This window comes from Oryx dammah, unplaced genomic scaffold (assembly GCF_014754425.2).
Source record: "Oryx dammah isolate SB20612 unplaced genomic scaffold, SCBI_Odam_1.1 HiC_scaffold_19, whole genome shotgun sequence".
NCBI classification, from domain to species: domain Eukaryota; kingdom Metazoa; phylum Chordata; class Mammalia; order Artiodactyla; family Bovidae; genus Oryx; species Oryx dammah.
Window position 1 is genome coordinate 19,353,995 of NW_024070203.1, and position 14,567 is coordinate 19,368,561.

Below are 14,567 nucleotides of genomic sequence, written 5' to 3' on the forward strand. Positions count from 1 at the left end.
AATTCCTGTACAAAATCCAGATTGAACAACTCCTGGTTAAGTTCAGTACAGTTCAGTTCAGTCACTCAGTGACAATACTGATTTCATTCATGACATAATTAAGGGGGTGAGAAACAAACACTTAAAACCTAAATATAGGGTTTAGTGGGTTTGGTAAAACTTTTATGATTAGCTATAAACAATCAGATGTAATGAAGCAATACATCTGCTCCTACAAAGTATAAATGATTATTAGAGTTGTAGACAAAACATTCCTGCTCACAGAAGGCCTAATGGAATGAAAACAGTAATTACAATGCCAAAAATATTGTTAAGTGTTAAAATCGACACCGGGAAAATGAAACACTTTGCTTAATTTTTGATAACGTTACATGTTGAGACATGACATGCCTGGCATTTCAATTGACACAAAACCTTGTTTCTTAGCTCAAACACATTTCAGACTTTCACACTCGGCTTTGCAATATTATTTCCCAAGTTTGACCAGGCTCCTGCTGTTGCAGGGCGACATGGGTCCAAGTTATATTTCCTTTATTCTTGTACATTGCCTAGACTCAAGAGTTTTGTCTTGCTGCTGTTTTCCCTTTTAAATGCAAGTTGGATACTATGATCTGAAATACCACTGCTTGCAAATATCAGCTCTCCTCCCAAGAGAAGCAACATGTGTGTGGACAAAGCATATAACTCAGGCCCCACAGAGATCCACGAACCATATTCTGTATCTGCTCCTATGACATCTGATACTATATATGAGCCAAACGTCAAGTGGGGACCATTTTGCATTTTGCCTGATGTCTCTGGGCCATCAAAACATTGCCTAGAAATGGTTTGTAATTTCTATTTTAATATATTCCCTGTAATATATGCAGGTTTCTACAAACAAAAGGAACCCCACACATTTCAGGAGGCCGACAGTCTGAAGGCTCTCTCCTCAGAGCGCTGAAATCAGCACCGTTTGAACAAAGCAGCCTGTCCTTTTAAGAAAAATCCCTCTATAGAAATGCTATAATTTCCCTGTTACAAAGGAGCCTTTTTCAGAGCACGTAAAGTGCCAGTTTGTTCAGCGTGACCTCTGCTTTCATTCTATCAAGGTTGTATCTGATTACAATATAAGACAGATGAAGGGGATGTCGTGTGAGGCAAAGAAGGAAAAAAAAAGTTTTAGTGTTGGGTCACTTGCAAAAGTGGTTCATCACTTTTATTGGCAATGTTTTCAATAACGTTCTGGGGGTGCTTCTCTTATGTCAGTCTGAAAAGATCTGTCTGGGATATATTTTCAGGGGCTTTGAAGTGCTTATTGGGAGTTGACCCACAAGGGTGAATTCTGTATTGCTGCTCTCCTTCCAGAAAACACGGTGGCTGAACAGGAGGGGATCTCAGCGGACATCACATGTGCATGGGACCTCCTTGTGTCTCCGGCCATTTGGTTATAAGTCCGCACTGGCCCACAGTCCGAATCCTACAGGAGTCGGTGTGACTTTAGAAGAAGATCCATGAACTGTAAAGAACAAAACAGAAGTTTCCTGTGCATTGCCCAAGACAGAAAAGAATGGTGGTAAAGAGTCTGAAAGAACTGGGTCTTAAAGCCTGGCTCTAAACTGACTAATCCTTGCAAACATTCTGTACCATTCTTATTATTTAGGCTAATTAGCTCTCTGAGCTTCGGTCTTATCCTCTGTCTCACAGGGTTGTCAGGGGTTAAACGAGACGATGTCCATTACTGAGTCCAGGACACAGTAACTGTTCAAGAAATATCATATATGATTATTATTCATAGTTCTTACTTTGAAGGAGAGAGAAAGCCCTGGGAATTCCTGCCTCCCTCAAAACCATGGGAGGGAGCATGCTGCTGCTGCTGCTGCTAAGTTGCTTCAGTCGTGTCCAACTCTGTGTGACCCCATAGACAGCAGCCCACCAGGCTCCCCCATCCCTGGGATTCTCCAGGCAAGAACACTGGAGTGGGTTTCCATTTCCTTCTCCAATGCATGAAAGTGAAAAGGGAAAGTGAAGTTGCTCAGTTGTTTCCAACTCTTAGCAACCCCATGGACTGCAGCCTACCAAGCTCCTCCACCCATGGGGTTTTCCAGGCAAGAGTAGTGGAGTGGGGTGCCATCGCCTTCTCCAGGGAAGGAGCATGGTTGAGTGTAACAGAAATAGCCCAAACATGGGAGTTAGACTTGTATTAGGTCCCCAGCCTGAGACTCTGGCTTTATGTTTCTGTCATCGAGCTTCCCAAGTATTGAAAACAAGATGCTTTCTCTTCCTAGTACCTAGCCTATGGGATGGTCCATACACGCTTTATGAATGCAGGGCTGAGATAACAAATGGAAAGTGCCTGGGACATAACAGATGCTTTAACGACGTCACAGGCATTTAGGGGTTGGATCCTCTCCACCTCAGCGGGTAAACTGTGCTCCTTTCAGTGCTACCTTCAAAAGCACAACCAGCCCCACCCCCATGCCACGGTCCAAACCCTCCGCCCCTGCTGGGAGCAGAAAATTCCTTCCTACCGCCACTCTGACTGCCACCTGTCCTCCACCCAGCAGTCTGGAGGGATCTATCGCCCCTAACAGAGTAAATCATGATGATCTCTGCTTGAACCCTACAGTAATTCTCATTGCTCTCAGAGTGAACCCGCCTAGTCCCCACCCTGGCCCCTCCTGGCTGCCCGTCTAACTTCGCCTGCTGCTGCTCTGCCCTCCACTCTTTCCCACCTGGCAATTCTGTTGTCCCTCTTGCTCCCCAGATGAGTCAAATCAACCCTGAATATTCACTGGAAGGACTGATGCTGAAGCTGAAGCTCTAATACTTCGGCCACCTGATGTGAAGAGCCGACTCATTGGAAAAGACCCTGATGCTGGAAAAGACTGAGGGCAGGAGGAGAAGGGGGCGACAGGATGAGATGGCTGGATAGCCTCACTGACTCAATGGACATGAACTTGAGAAAACTCTGGGAGATGGTGAGGGACAGGGAAACCTGGAGTGCTGCAGTCCACGGGGTCACAAAGAGTTGGGCATGACTGAATGGTTGAACTACAACAACAATGGTTCAAAAACTTGGCTGTCCCTCTGCCTGGATTTTTCTTTATCCAGATCTTTCCTGGCCCCTCCGTCTCTTCACTCATGTTTCAGTTCACAGGTCTTCCTTTCAAGAGGCCCCTGGACCGATGAGTTTTCATCCTAGCCCCATCACCTTTTGACTATACCATCTTACTGTCTCCTGGGCAGCAGTCACTCTCAAGCATTCTCCTCTTTTTTTCTTACCATCTTTCCTGCCTATCTCCCTGACTGAATTATACCTGAGACCAGGTGCTCTGTGTGTATCCATTACTCTTGTATCACCAGAGCCTAGGACAGCTGCTGGCATATAGTAGGTGCTCAATCAGTGCTGGATTAATGAACATTGATTGCTTGCTGTGTGCCAGGCACCCATTAAAGAGTCCAGGATTCAGAGATGAATGGCTGTTTTCTTCTCCAAACAGATATATATTGCAAGAGACACAAGCTTAGGATGTTATGGGAGAACGATAGATAGAGAAATACATCCACAAAAAATAGGGTGATGATGAGGGTGGTAGAATCTTCCCAGGGTGGCTCAAAACACCTGAATCTCAAAGAACATGGACTGAACTGTAATGACTCCCTTGCCCAAAATCTGTACCAGGTAAAAATGGATTATCTATGAAATTGCTTTGTAAACAAATTTTTGCTCTTAGTGTCATCATTGCTGGTAACCTTTGTATTGTATAAGGCTGTATATTGGCCTTTGCTTCTCTGAGCTTGGATTTCAGGATGGTCTGTTTCTTTTCTCTACCCATGCAAAGAAAACCCTAAACCTTCAAACTCTAACCTCAAGCCTTTACATTCACCGAGAGACCATGGGTAGTGGATTTAAGAGAATAGAGAAGCCGGCTCTGGGCAGAGCCTAGGGAGATAGCTGCTGTTGTTGCAAAGAAGGATGATTCTGCTGTCAGAGCACTCCAGCCCCTCACAGTGTCATCAAGGGAGATGCAGGGGAGAGGCTTTCACAGAAAAAAACACAAGAAGAATTGCTGTTAAAAATATTGTGACAAGTTATATGAAGCACTGAGGGATATTCCTGAGTTTCTCAAGAGTGAGGCAATCGTTCCCACAGTCATAAAAGTGCCTTGGCAAGCAAGGATAGTAAATGTAATAAACGGGGGGAAATGTTGTCTGAGCTCATAAAAGAGGAGGGTGATTGTGTAGTTACAGACCTTCATAAAATCCCTCAACACAGTCGAGGGAGAGAAATTGGGTCAGCAGACGATGCCGCCATCATGCTTGCTAACCTCAACAAGATTGGCCACTAGAAAAACAATGGGACCATGTCATTATTCTAGTGAATAAAGGCGGGGCCTTGGGGGAGAGACTTGTCATTTTAGAGGCAGTACAAGACATATTCCAGAAGTAGAGAACTTACTGGACTAAGGATCAAGAGACCTAGGCTTCGGGCCTTTTTTTTTTTTTCCTTTGAGTTACTATGCAGCTTGAAATAGTCACACAATGTATTAGTCAGGGTAGTTAACTCCAGATGCTATAACAAACAACTTCATACTCTGAGCAACCCAACACATTAAAGAGGCATGTCTCTATGACATCACCATGAAGTGAGTCAACAGAGGGCTTTGCTCCACAGGGTCATGCAGGGACTCAAGCTAATGGACAAACTGCCATTTTTAGCACTCGATTCTTAAGATCACCCTGGTATTAACCTATAACCTGCAGGTAGGAAAGAGAAAAAGTCTTTTGAGGACCACAAGGATATTAGGAATCTTGGGATTTACAAACTACAATTACAAATTATCTCTTTCTCCTGATGTACGATGGTGGAACAGAAATAGAAATTCCACAATAAAGTCTCCCAGTCACAAAAGGAGGGGAAAGAAGGCAAATAATAGCAGAGACATCACCTTGCTGACAAAGGTCCATATAGTCAAAGCTATGGTTTTTCCAGTAGTCATGTATGGATATGATAGTTGAACTATAAAGAAGGCTGAGCACTGAAGAATTAATGCTTTCAAATTACAGGGCTGGAGAAGACTCTTGAGAGTCCCTTTGACAGCAAGGAAACAAAACCAGTCAGTCCTAAAGGAAATCAACCCTGAATATTCATTGGAAGCACTGATGCTAAAGCTGAAGCTCCAATATTTACTTTGGCCACCTGATGCAAAGAGCTGACTCATTGGAAAAGACCTTGATGCTGGGAAGTATTGAGGGCAGGAGGAGAAGCAGGAGACAGAGAATGAGGTGGTTGGATAGCATCACTGATTCAACAGACACAAGTTTGAACAAACTCCAGAAGATAGTGAAGGACCTGGGGTGCTGCAGTCCATGGAGTCGCAAAGAGTAGGATAAGACTCAGCACCTGAAGAACAATGATGTGTGCTGGGGAGCAGCTCTGCTTGAGGAATGTAAGTTTCTGGAGCCTGATTTTTGCTTATGGAAGGTTGGAGGGCAAAGTGTTGTCTTAAGTTTAAATCATCGAGGATTTGTTTTAGTCTGAAATGATGGTTTCCTTGGTAATACAATCCTCCCTAAACCTTATTAGATGTCTGATCTTTTTGCTTCCAGGTGGTTCAGTGAGCCAATAATGATACTCAAACATCTCTCTTGGATGTATTTTCAAACTTACTTTATCTCTTAGCTTCCCCATCTGTATCTTCTCTCTCAACTTTATGGTACATGAGGCTGTCAGGAGTAAGTGGGAAGACCATATTTTTAATCTGGTCTTTGCTGCAAGTTTTGTTTGAATCTGGAGTCTAGAATCAGTCAGCTTTAGTGATCCTCAAAGTTCCACATTTCTGGACTCTCTCTGTTGCCTTTCATTCTTGCTCAGAAACCAGCTAATGGTCCCCCGAGCGCATCTTGCCTTGCTTTGTCCAACAGCCAACATTTGCCAAGCACTTCCAACATTCAATTTTCCACTGGAGATGAGAGATTTAGTACCTTCAGATCCAGGCCACATCAAATGTTCTATTTCTTGGATCCATTCCTGTACCAAATATGGAAAGAGTCAGGGTTTCCTGTTTCAGGAAAAGAAAAATTCCCCCAGGTATTCTGAGCAGGCAGGGATTTAATGTAGGCAGTTAGAATTTGCCTAGTCATTGGAAATGCTAAAGATGAAAGGTCATGAAATCCATTGCACCCTCATTCAATCCTTCAGAGGGGAAAGGCAGTCATTAAATTGCAATTGTATTTATTTGTTTAATATCATGATGCATGTTATTTAAAGGAGAAGTTCTGGGGTACTCTGAGTGCACAGCTGGGCAACCTAGTGTAATACGGAACAAAAAGAATAGACTCCTCTTAATTCTTTTGTTTAGGCTTCAGTACTACAAGAAAGGCTAGCTAGCATTCCATATTTCCCTGACATGAAGGTATTGTGAAGATTGGCTCTTGTAAGCCATACTGATTAGATGCTGGCTAGCAGAAATCCATAAAGCATTCTGATTGAGTACAGTGTTTAGATTCAAAACTAATAAGCGGAATGCTTTCTACTCCAGTAGAATCTGAAAGTTACAATCTGAAATCTTTAGCATGACACAGGGGGCTGTTCAGGGTCTGACTTCTTACCTCTTATCTGGCCTCTGATTGCACATCACGCTCATATTCTGTGGTTAGTTTAGTCGCTAAGTTGTGTCTGACTCTTGCGACCCCATGGACTGTAGCCTGCCAGGCTCCTCTGTCCATGGTATTTTCCAGGCAAGAATACTGGAGTGGGTTGTCATTTCCTTCTCCAGGGGAATTTCCTGATCCAGGGATTGAACCCAGTTCTCCTGAACTGCAGGCAGATTCTTTACTGACTTATAATACAAACTTTTAAATATTTTTTTATAATACACTTTTGTATTATAAAATTTTTGTATTTTTTATAATACATGTATATGTATGGCTGAGTCCCTTCACTGTTCACCTGAAACTACCATAACATTGTTAATTGGCTATACCCCAATCAAAAATAAAAAATTTAAAAACAGCCCTTTAAAAATTTTAAAAATAAAGTACAATCATATTGTTTACAGTCAAAAAAATATTTTGAGCTAAATTAAATTAAAAATAAAACTAATCAAAAATCATTTGCTATATTAAAAGCAGTACTGTAAGATGAATTTATAGCAATATGCATATATATTAGAAAAGAAGAAAGGTCTAAAATCAATAAAATTAGAAAAAAGAGCCATATAAGCCTAAAGCAGAAAAAAGAAGTAAAAAAAATAATAAAAGAAATTGACGAACTTGAAAGCAGAACAAAAGTAGAAAAAAGCCAGTTATTTGAAAAGATTTAAAAAACTGATAAAACTCTACTCTGTCTAATCAAGAAAAAAGAGACAGAAAAGGCACAAATTACAGTATCAGAGATGAAATCCTCATTACTTATCTCATGTACATTAAGGATAAAAAGGAATATTATAAACAATTTTCTTTGATGATTGATGAAATAGGTCAATTTGTTTAAAAAGATGTAAACTACTAAAACTCATACAAAGAGAAATAGTTAATCTGAATAGACATATCTATTAGAGAGTTTTAACCAATAATTAATAACCTTCCAAGAAAGATGGCACCAAGGCTAGATGGTTTTACTGGTGGATTCTACAAATATTTAACAAAGAAATAAAACCAATACTATTTGATTTCTCCCAGAAAATAGAATCAGGGAGAACACTTTCTAACTCATTCTCTGAGGAGGCCAACAGTACCCTAATATCCAGTTCAAGCAATTACAACAAAAGAAGTTTACAGATCAACATCTCTAATGAATATTGATATAAAATCTTGCAACAAAATCAAATTCAAGAATGTATAAATAGAATTATATGTTCAAATTCCAAGTGGAGTTTGTTCCAGGTATAGAAGACTGATTTTATATTTCAAAACCAGTCAATGCAAATCACCTTGTCAACAGGCAAGAAAATACATATGATCAAATCTACTTATATAGGAAAGGCTTTTGACAATATCCATTCATAACAAAAACTCTCAGCAAACTATAAAGAAAGGAGAACTTCCCCATCTCAATAAAGAACATCTATAACACACAAACAGCTAATACCAAATTTAATGGAGTGAACCAAGGTGTTTTCCCTCTAAAATTAACAACAAGGCAAAGATACCCTCTCTTCAGCATCATTTTAGACGTGCAATAAGACACACACACAGAGAAACCACAAAAAGGAAATAAAAGGTATACAGATTGGGAAGAAAGAAATAAAATTGTCTTTGTTCACAGATGACATGTTTCTTCTGTCAAAAATTTTAAATAGCCAAAACATTTCTGGAGATAATAAGTGATTATCGCAAGATTAATATAAAAAGTGAATTGCTTTCCTTTATACCAACATTGAACAATTGGAACTGAAAATTTTAAATTACTATCATCCTCTGTCCACGAGATGCTCCAGGCATGAATACTGGAGTGGGTTGCCATTTCCTTCTCCAGGGGATCGCTCTGAGCCAGGGTTCAAACCGGCATCTCTTTCATCTCCTGCAATGGCAGACATGTTCTTTACCACTAGCGCCAGCTGGGAAGCCCCAACAGTTCAGTTCTGTTCAATAGTTCAGTCGTGTCTGATTCTTTGTGACCCCATGGACTGCAGCACCCCAGGCTTTCCTGTCCATCACCAACTCCTGGAGCTTACTCAAACTCATGTCCATCGAGTCGGTGATGCCATCCAACCATCTCATCCTCTGTCATCCCCTTCTTCTCTCACCTTCAATCTTTCCCAGCATCAGGGTCTTTTCCAACGAATCAGTTCTTTGCATCAGGTGGTCAAAATATTGAAGTTTCAGCTTCAGCATCAGTCCTTCCAATGAATATTCAGGACTGATTCCCTTTAGGATGGACTGGTTTGACCTCCTTGCAATCCAAGGGACTCTCAAGAATCTTCTCTAACACCACAGTTCAAAAACATCAATTCTTCAGCACTCAGCTTTCTTTATTTATACTCTAACTCTCACATCTATACATGATTACTTGAAAAACCAAAGCTTTGACTAGACGGACCTTTGTTGGCAAAGTAACAGGAAACCACAAAACTCTGATGAAATTAGAGATCTAAATAAATGGAGAGAGTCCATGTTCTCAGGTTGATAAACCCAATATTATTAAGAAATCCATCCTTTACAAGTTATTCTACAATTCAATGGAGAGTACGGGAAATTATTGTCAAATGGGTATGGAGTTTTCGTTTTGGAAGATGAAAAGTATTTTGGAGATCTTGGTGATGTTTACACATGAATATGAAAGTACACTTAAAATGACTAAAATGGTAAATTTCAAGTTATGCATATTTTACCACAATTTTAAAACATAGACCGAAAAGCTGAACAGATATCTCACCAAAGATATAAAGAAGGCAAATAAACATGGAAAGGTACACATCATTTGTTATTAGGGAATCACAAATCCAACCAACAGTAAAAGACTACTACACATCCGTTGGGTTTCCCAGGTGGTGCCCTGGAGGAGGCCGTGGCAACCCACTCCAATACTCTTGCCTGGAAAATCCCATGGACAGAGGCACCTGGCAGGCTGCAGTCCACAGGGTCGCACAGAGTCGGACATGACTGGAGAGACTTAGCACGCATGCACACATCCGTTAAATGGTTAAAGTACAAAAAACTGGGAATACCATTTCCAGTAACAATCACACCTACCAGCCAGATCATGGTTGCTCATATCATTCTCCAGTAAAAGGAACCAGGATTCCTTAGAGAAATACATAGATGACTGGGTCATGAAATACATAAGATGTGCCTTGTGATAACTGAAAAGTTTGGAAGCTAAAACATATAAAATGATGGAGTGGAATCTATTAAAGGAATGTAGGAGCCAGGTGAAAGAATTCCCAACTCTCAATAGCCAAAGCTGGAACAGCTGAAGCAAAATCTTACAGTGCTATTATCGGATTATAACCTAGAGTATAAAGTAAAAATTCCTGGATCCATCCTGATATAAATAAATGGTTGAATAAATAAATAAGTGGGGGAGAACACACAATTTTTCAGTGCAGAAGAAGTCCAAATAATGTATGTAGATACCCTGCCCTCCAGAGGGTTGATCCCAGCCCTTTTGTGTGGACTGTGCTTAGGGACTTTCTTCTTAAAAGCACAGTAAGGAAAAGGGAAGAAAAAAGTAACAACAGTGGAGAAAGCCAACAAGCGCTCTCTTAGCCAGGTGATCAAGGTAATACACAGTGCTAAATCGTGTTGATGGCATATACCCCTGGTGCAATGCGACGAAAATGGCATTTTTCCTCTCAAAATGGTGGTTTTCCTCTCAAAAGCCCATCATCACCCTAATCTAGTCATGAGGAAACTCTCAGAGAAATTTCAGTTAAAGGACACTCTACAAAATATCTGACCAGGACTCCTCAACAATCAGGAACATCCAAGGAACCCAAGAAGGAACATCAAGAAGCCTAAGAACACACAACAACTAAGTGTAATGTGGGGTCCTGCTTGGGATCCTGGAGAGAAAAGGTCATTAGGTAAAAACTAGGGAACTATGAATAAAATATCTTATAAAATATCATTAACTTAAGCTAATGACAATGTAACAATATTGGTTTCGTAACATGTCCTACATAAATGTGACATATAAGCAAAAAGGAAAACCAAGTGTGGGGTATATAGGAATTCTCTCTATTACCTTCACAATTTTTCTGTTAATTTAAAACTGTTCTAAATTTAAAAGTTATTTAAAAAGAGAAAAAAAGTTAGTTTAGGTTTGAGAAATTACATGGAAAATAAAATTGAAGACAGTCAAATCACTGAAATAAATGATTATAAATATTTTTGCCAACATCTAGAACATATAAAGAATATTTTAATCATTAAAAAACCAAGAAGTACATTAGAAAAATAGGCAAGTCACAGAAGAAACACATACAAAAACACAGGTGAAACGCACAAAAAAGTTCTCAACTTCAACTGCTGCTGCTGCTGAGTTGCTTCAGTCGTGTCCGACTCTGTGCGACCCCATAGACGGCAGCCCACCACGCTCCCCTGTCCCTGGGATTCTCCAGGCAAGAACACTGGAGTGGGTTGCCATTTCCTTCTCCAATGCATGAAAGTGAAAAGTGAAAGTGAAGTCGCTCAGTCGTGTCCGACTCTTAGCGACCCCATGGACTGCGGCCCACCAGGCTCCTCCGTCCATGGGATTTTCCAGGCAAGAGTACTGGAGTGGGGTGCCATTGCCTTCTCCCCTGCTAAAGACAGTCAAATGAAACAAAGTTAACTTTTTTTTTTTTTTTAATCTCTTGGTTTGGCAAAGATTAAAGATTGAAAATCCTGGGCTGGGAAGATGTGTAGAAATGGGCACTTTCATACATTGTTGATGGGAGATGAACTGGTAGACATTTTTAAAACAAATTTGACTATAGCTATCAAAATTTAATTTGGCCCAAGAGTTCTACTTCTCTGAAAAAAATCGTTAATAAGGATTCATTTCTGGGCACAAATATGCTAATTCTAGAATATTAACCGGAAATTTATTTTTAACATTGAAAAGGGCAGATGACCTAAAAGCCCATGAGAAGGGAAGTGGTTAAAAAAATTCATGACATGTCCAGGAAAATCTGTTTATCCATTTAGAAAGAGTCAGGCACTATATGGAACTATTGCTAAGAAATAGTTTAAGTGAAAACAGCAATTTTCAGAACCATGCTTATATTATTACCTCCTGTATCTACATATACAGATTTATGTGTGTTTAAGGGCTTAGAAAAGAACTATAAAACCATGCAGTGATACGTTTGAATCTGTGTCTTTGGGGAAGGAGAAAGGGTAAGGAGAACTTTCTGTTTTTGTTTGTTTGAAATATTTACATTTCTTTACTGGGATATAACTGATGTATAAATGATGTTAGTTTCAGGTGTACGAAAGGACGATTTGGTATTTGTACACACTGAAAAATGATTGCTGTAATAAGTCTAGATAACATCCATCACCACAAAACTATATATTTTTTTTCCTGTGATGAGAACTTTTAAGATTACTCTCAGCAACTTTCAAATATACAATAGAATATTATTAACTATACGAGCATGCTAAGTTGCTTCAGTCATGTTCAACTTTTTCAGCCCCATGGGCTGCAGTCTGCCAGGTTCCTCTGTCCATGGAATTCTCCAGGCAAGAATACTAGAGTGGGTTGTCATGCCCTCCTCCAGGGGATCATCTAGGCCCAGGGATTGAACCGGCATCTCCTGTGACTCCTGCTTTGAAGCAGATTCTTTACCATTGAGCCACCAGGCAAGCCCCCATTATTAACTATAGTTAAGTTATATATATTAATTAATGGAATTTTTAAGTCATAGACTGGAATATTACTAAGTTGTTTACATTTATATTTTTCTAAATTATACTTGATGTATGTCTTCATTTTGAAAAACACAAAATTAGCCATCCTAAGTTCGTCTTTAAAATATTCTTTGGAACTTTATTAACACATCAAATTCCAACGTCTGGGAGCCCATGGGTTCCACCCCAGCTTCTCTGTCCACACAGCTTCCTGAGTGCAAGGGGCTCAGGCTGCAGCAGCTGCAAAATGGCCAGCTAGCAGCAGCAGTGTGGACTGTGAATTCTCTTTAAGCTGAACACCATCAGTCTGATTTTTGTCTGTACTTTGGAAACAACTGGAGAGATGAAACGATGTATTTATACTAAAAAGATTTTTAGTCTGAACGTTGGAGAGTCTTGATCATGATTCCAGCTCATCACTAAGCAGGTCACATAACTGGTACTCAGTTTACAAATAAATCAGAATAAGAAAAATAAGACCAGCATCTGCTCATTCACATGGGTATGGCGAGGTTCAAATAAACTACTAGATGTAAGTGCCCATTGGCAGTAAAATATCCTAGAATGTAAGTTAGGACTCAATTGTCCAAAATAGCAAAGATGATAGAATGCTGAGATGACCCCTGTCAGGATCTCTCCTGGGGACTCCAGGGTCACCCGCTGAAGGGGGCCCCTGTGGAGCAGTTCTCTGCTGACCATGATCCCCTCTAGGGTCTTCTGAGGTTGGATCTGCCTCTGAAACCCTCTCAGCGCCCTGGTCTCTCCTCCTGCAAAGTCAAATGTTAATATGCCCCGTGCCTTTGTGCTTCTGGTTAATAGAAGTCCTTGTCTTTCAGCAGTGGCCTTGCTTGCTGTCATCAAAAAGGGACATGTGGGGATGTTTCGCATTCTTGTAAGTGACAGGCTGGAAGCGCATCCCTCCCCTCACTGGCCTTGGGTTCACTTTTTAGTGACAACTGTTCTAAACATGAGCTTCAGGACTTGCCTTCCACAACTGTCCTCCCTTGCGTGGCCCTGGACACAACAAATATGCCAAACAAATGAGTGAACAAATGATGATGATGATAAAGAGCACTCACCACATGCAAACATTGTTCTAAGAACCTCACGTACAGTAACTCATTATGAACTCATATAATTCCCACCCCAGCTCTGTGAGGCAGGAACATCATTATGCCCATTTTACAGATGGGGCCATGAGACATCAGGAGACCCATGTTCATATAGCCAAGAAGCTTTGGGGCCGAGATTTAAGCCCAAGCATTTCTTGGATCCAAAACATGGCCACAGCCACTAAACTATATTATGCTGCCTTATTTTTTTAACTGTCAAAGATTTTGAAGTGGGTCAATTGCATGTTCTCTCAATCCTTCTTGTCCTGCCTCATCAAACCTGAATGTACTTACTCTCTCACACCCTGGGTCTTTCTTTGTTTGGAGTACATGTGTCCAATTTTGTAAAAAATCTAGTCATCCTCATGTCTTAGTTCAAATGTCTCTTCCTCCAGGCAGTTCAGTCTTTCAATCGTGTCTGACTCTTTGTGACCCCATGGACTGCAGCACACCAGACTTCCCTATCCATCATCAACTCCTGGAGTTTACTCAAACTCATGTCCATTGAGTCAGTGATGCCATCCAACCATCTCATCCTCTGTCATCCAGGGGGCCTTCCATGAACACTTCCTTCTCTGGGTTCCCCAAGTCTCCTGAGCTTTGGTCTCATAGCTCATCACAATGCCTTGTCTGTCTGCATCTGAGGATGTATGTCTTGTCATGGCTAAACTCTGTAGCCAGACTCCCCAAGACTGAATCTTAGCTCTGCCATTTGCTACCTGCATGACCTCGACAAGTTGATCTAAGCCTCTTTGCCTGTTTTTCTCTTTTAACCTATAAAATGGGGATGATAATGTGAGGGTTAAAAGATTACACTACAATAAAGAACTTGGAACACTGTTTGGTACACAGTAAGGGTTTTATATCTATCCACCTCTAAACCCTAAACACTGTTAGAGCTGATTTCTGAATTCTCCAGGCCTGGTATAGTATCTGGCACATAGTAGGTGCTCAGTAAACATCTGCAGACTAAATGGATACACATGCAAACAGCTCTTGGGAGAAGGTGCAGGGACTCATAGGCACACCTCGTGAAGTGAAGTCACTCAGTCGTGTCCGACTCTTTGCACACCTAAGAGACCCAGAAAAACTCCTTCCCGGTGACGAGAGAGAGACACGTAGGGGTGAAAAAGA